This window comes from Uloborus diversus, chromosome 1 (genome assembly GCF_026930045.1).
Source record: "Uloborus diversus isolate 005 chromosome 1, Udiv.v.3.1, whole genome shotgun sequence".
In the NCBI taxonomy this organism is placed as follows: Eukaryota; Metazoa; Arthropoda; class Arachnida; order Araneae; family Uloboridae; genus Uloborus; species Uloborus diversus.
The window spans coordinates 236,980,977-236,986,976 of NC_072731.1; positions in this window are offsets into that span (position 1 = coordinate 236,980,977).

Consider the following 6,000-nt stretch of genomic DNA (forward strand, 5'->3'; position numbering starts at 1 on the left):
AGAGGCTAGTATATTGCATTAGGGAGCAAAATTTTCCCTGGAATTGGGGCAAAAAAAGCAACAAGTAAAATAATTTATAGTCTTTCAGAAGAATGTGAATGGATGAATTCAATTTAATAATAATGGTGTATCCTGCTGATATGTAAGTGAAATTTATCAGAAATGTTTTAAAACTTTTTGAACCAGTTTCATTATACATGTATCAGTTTTTCTGTTTTCTTATTTTTACAAATTAAATCAATCAGCTGTAGTGAGCTGTTTAAATATATAATGTGGATTTAATTATTACTTTTAATTATATTTTGTAACTATCCCATCGCTCATTCATAAAATGAAAGTGCAAAGTGTTTGTACTATGATACAACTACTTTTTAATAATCTTAAGAAAAATTTATTGCTTTGTTGGTTCATGTAAATTTTTTTAATGTAAAAAATGTTTATCAACTGACCTTATCAAAGTTGGATAGAGTGTGGAAATTGATTATTTAGGCATCAATGAGCTTTACTAGTACTTCAAAGTAAGGCTGTTTGCAAAAGAATTTCCTTCGAGGGATCATACAAAAATTTTTTTAATGTATAAATGCATTAAATTTGAAATAAATCATTATTTTATAAACTTTTTTCTTTTTTGATCACAATTTATCAAAAAACCAAAGTTCTTGTTTTTTGGTTGATTGATAGAACAACATCTAACACTTTATTTGTATTAGTTCAAAACTGTTCATTTTTTATTTTAATATTCTTTTTGTATTGTCATTATGTGAAATTTAATGTTAAATATTGTTAAAATTGAACAAATGTTGTTTTTTTTTAATTTTTTTTATTGATATGGAAGTTGCTTTATATTTTTGCTCAAAACTGTTAAATGTTTGTATTTTTAAGATTTTATTCTGAAACAGAGCTCTAATGGAAGGGGGGGGAGGGGAGGTTTTATGGAGGACTTGTTCTAATAGTTGATGTTATTCATATTGTTGTTTTTAAGAATTTGAAATTTAAAAAGAAAGTTGAAATGTTAATATTTTAATTGTTGTAAAAGCTATTGTATTATTATCTTTTGAATATTTAATGATAAAAATACCTTGCTTTTGGCAGAAGAGCCAACTGCATATCAATGTTGTAAATACTTTAGTTATGTACATGGAAGGTTTGATGCACGGTTTTACATTTCCAAACTGGAGCGCAATTTTGAATTAGGCTATATTTTAGTTACCTGCTTATAAGTGTTTGCAGGAATATTGCAGCATTTTTGTTACTAATTTTACATGAAAGATGTACAGCTGTTTTAGATTTTAAAACCAAAGTTTAAAGTTTAAAAATTTTACTGTTTTTAAAGATAAAATTGGTATAGCTTTCCACTGCCAACAAGTTATGTTTCACTCCAAAAGTTTTCCAATGGAAAAAAATGAAGTTTTACCTTTTTTTCCTAATTGTCTGTAGTTTAGCTAAATTGTGATTAATAGTTTTAAATAAGTTTTCCGTCTGCATATTAAGAGGATCACTTTTAATCTTGGAATGCACACAAAATTATTTGATGCTACTGCAAATAATGAGTAATGTAAGTTGTCTATAGATTTTATTCCAAAACTTGCACTCTCAGAAACAAAATGATGCAATTCTAATTCAATTTAATAACACATAAATAAACATTATATATTTCGTTATAATGTTTATTTATGTATTAACTAATTTTGGCAAAGAATAGAAAACATTATTGCCAAATGATAATAATACTTATTATATTTATTATATTCTTAAATACCAATCCTGTTAAGCTTATGAAAATATCTAATCATGAAACCAAGTATGAGTGAAAATCAAAGAGAATTGTAGTTAATGAAAGGTATACCTTTTTCAAATGTATTTGTATACTTGTTTTATAGTTTCTAAACATGATGCTTAAAAACTATAAACTTTTTCGAACAAACAGAAATTGAAAGAGATGTTTTTATTCACACACTTTTTGTTCTTCACAAGGTTTAATTAAAAGTTTCATTTCATAAAAAGATTTCTGGTTGTTACTTATTGTAAATTTTAAATATTAAATGTTATTAGAGAAAAAATCCTAAAAAATATGCAAAAGTTTACAGTTTTTATTTTTATTATTGTTATGACTGTTATAGCATATATTTATAATATTGAACAAAATGAAATTGCTAATGTTATTTTAAGACATAAAGGTATTAATATTTTATTTGGATTAATGTTCTATTAACATCTGGAATATTTTTTGTATTTTCTTTTTTCTTTCACGAGCAAAGAATAGTCTTATCTCTGAGCAAATTGTTGAAATTGTACTATACACAAACTTTATAGAGGGAAAGTATGAAGTGAATCATGAATGTTTCAGTTCTTCTTTCTTTCTTTCTTTTTTTTTTTTTTTTTTTTTTGTCCCTACATTAGTATGTTTCAAAAGTTTTGTTTTTAATTATGTGTGCTTAGTTTGCTTAAAAGTTGTAACTCTGCCTTTATTTTTGTAATTAATATTTTAAAGCAATGACATTGTTGAATCTTAACTGATTATTTTTGAAAAAACTGATTAATTTTTTGTCTTTAATATTTGTTATGCCATTGATATTATTAGAGTTACTAGCAGCTAAGTGGTGCTGAATTTCATAGTTTCATTCTTGAATTTAGTGAATATGGTGAAAATTAATCTTCATATTCATATTTTCGATCTCTTTGCGAAACGAAATGATTTTTATGCAGGCACAATACTTCATTATGTGATGTTAATTAATTGTATGCCAAATTATGCAAGATGGGATCAAATAGTGTTAAGCGTACTTTACCCAAGTAATAGTAACTTTCAAACTTAAATTGAGAATCTGCCTTGAATTCTCATGTTTTTTAAAGGTTCTTAGGAAAAATAAAATAGAAATAAATTTCATCAAAAGCAACACACTTAGGCCAAAAACTTTTAAACTAATTATTTATGTGTTAAAAGATTTCTTGCAAATTTTTTTTTTTCAATATTTTAGGAAATAATGTTTTTTTTTTCATTATTAATTTGGACGCTTCGTATGCATTGAAGAATTTTAAGACGATGGTTCAACTGAAAATTGGTATCAAACAACAACTTTAGACTCTTCCAATTTTGCTGACTATTTATGTGAAATTGTTGGAAGGCAAATTTAGGAAATCACATATAATGCCTCCCTGTCAGTTATTAACATGGCATGTTGTTTTCTTTGCATTGACACTGCAATGGCAAAGAAACAGCTTTGCCTTGCTGCGATATTGTCCCCTACTGGCAGTTTTATTTGTTTTCTAGCTTTTTTTTTTTGGTTGATAGTTGAGGGGACATCTGTTGTACATAACCACTTTATGCTGTTTGCTCATTTCTTGCATAATTTTATTACATTCCTTTCATTATGAATTTCAAATCACTGTTAATGCTGCTCATTTTGTATGACGTAACAGTGATGCAAAAGAGTCAAGCAATTATTTATAGAGATTACGCCAGTTGTATTTACTTAAGTTTTAACTTTGTTGTATGAAAGTTCGTGTAAAGTTTAGAAATAAATCTTTGGGAAATACATAATGTTATGCCCCTATTTAACTTTTCTGTTCATTTGTCAATGTGTGTGTGTGTGTTTTAACATTAATTTTGTTAACCTGATAATACAGAATGATCCAAGAAATTAGATTGAAAGTAAGCGTTCTTTGTAAAATAAAGTCCGTATGCAGGAATGTGAAAATAATTTTATTGAATAAAAACAGGAATGAAATTTAATCTACATGATGCTTGAAATGCCTATCATTTCCAACTACAGTGTTCTGAAGGGAACATGTTGAGACAGCCTGCTTCAGGGCAAAAGTGATTCTCCAGAAACCCTTGATGCTCCACTCTTGCGACTATCAACCCCCGTTGAATATTCGATCAATTATCAATCTCCATGATATAGTACATCACACCATTAACCTTTGTGAATGTAAGGGTGAGCCGACACTGAAATAAAGATTTTTGGTACCAATTGTGCTTGCTCATTCCGTTTTGCAACCGGATTTATTGCACCATAGTTGGGGACGTGGAAGGTAGATGTTTCAAGCACCTTGTATACCTATTAAATGTCATTCATAGCTAAATGCAATAAAATAGCTATCCTGTTCTTGCATGTTGTCTTTCTCCACAACAATCGCATACTTTCTAAAGCTCTAGACTAAGAATTCAGAACAGTAGCCACTGGCTGCCAAAGTCATAAAAAATAGTAGCAACTTTTGACTTTTGGAAGCCCTTTTACTTCCTTTTACAAAAAAGGAAGTATTGTATCTGAAAAAAATTTCAGTCAAAAATCGACCTTAATTTCCATTTTGGTCACCCCTGAATTAATGTTGAGTTTTTTTTTTCGACTCGACCACACGTGGATAAGTGCCTAAGAATGTATAGACACCCCAAATATCCATAATGATGATTCCCGAGTTAATTACAACGAATTTTCTCGTGACATCTGTATTTACATATGTATGTGCGTATGTATGTCGTATAACTCAAGAACGGCAAGTCCTAGAAAGTTGAAATTTGGTACGTAGACTCCTAGTGGAATCTAGTTGTGCACCTCCCCTTTTGGTTGCATTCGGATGTTTCTAAAGTGGTCTTTTACCCTTTTTTGGGGGGAAATCATTGTTAATTTCGATGTAAACTCAAGTGGTGTTACGATTTGGCGGACACTTGGCGATATATCGCCAGTCTTTTGATCGCCAAGTTTAGTCGCCAACTTGGCGAGAAATTTGGCGATTTTTTTTAAAATCTGGTTTTAATTTGGACACTGTTGGTGATATTTAGAGAGTAATTTATTGAATCACATTAAAAGTGCCAATAATGGGAAAATGACATTAAATTGAAGTAAAAGGAAGTCATGTGAGGCAAACATCAGCTCGTTTTTTTAAATATATATTCAGCTCAAAAAATAAATAACCTGAAGGGAGTTTGCTTCAGTTATGTTGCCAAGGTGGAGTCCACTGATGCGCAGAATGTCTCAGGATTTGATATGTGTTGTAGCATGGTATACAATATGAGTTTTAACCAGCGTAGAAACACAGAATTACTACTTTTGGCGACTAAGACTTGATTTTTTGGTAACCTTTTCCAATGAAATGGTCACCTGCTGGCGACCGCTGACCTGGAGATTTATTACTTTCTCTCATGTTCTTTGGAGTATCCTGTAGCTTTCAAGTAGCAGCCACCTGCTACTCAAGTTTGAAGTTAGTATAATCTTTTACCAACTTGGTTGAAAAATACCTTCATAAAAGTGCTTTGGCATAATTGATCTAGTGACAAGATGGAGGGCAACCAGGTTCCCTAATTTAATTCATCTTGAAAAAGTAGAAAATGTCCTCTTCTTTTCCTGCTTTGCCCTCTGCTCAAAATTGTTGTGTTTCATCTTCCCATTTCTCACTATGCCTTTCATTCCCTCGCCCTCCCAGTTTCTTTTTTCCATTCCGTTAGTTTCTCTGGCTCCGCTTTTTTCAAACAACCTGCTAGTCTCCCACCATTCTCTGTACAGAATGCAATACCTACATTCGAAGTTCCATCATCAATAGTTTAGAACCAAATTTGAATCGGTGTATTGGAAGACTTAACTAATCCAGTTTCAGTTACTCAACCATCAAACTAGTTAGTATGCTAACAGGGATTGCTCTATCAAGTAAGAACAATATTGGGGAGAAAATCAAATCAAATGATGAAGAAAATTCTCTTTTTTATTCCCTCCAAAAAATAGCAAAACCGTGAAGCACTGTAGTTGTGGCAGACCTAACCTGGGAGAATTCTGGAAGCTAAGCAGATTGTGAAAGCTATGCACAGTAGTTATTGCAAAGGCAAGCCTTTAGAATAACTATATAGTCAGTTCTTTAGACTCTCGCACTGCATTTCATTTGTAAACAGCGTCAATCATTTGAAAAGGTAGAATATTAAGTTCATGTACAACGCACTTTTTCTTCCGTCTGGATATACGTATGCTACAAGCATCGCTGGCGGCCATGGTCAGTAAATCGTGCAGC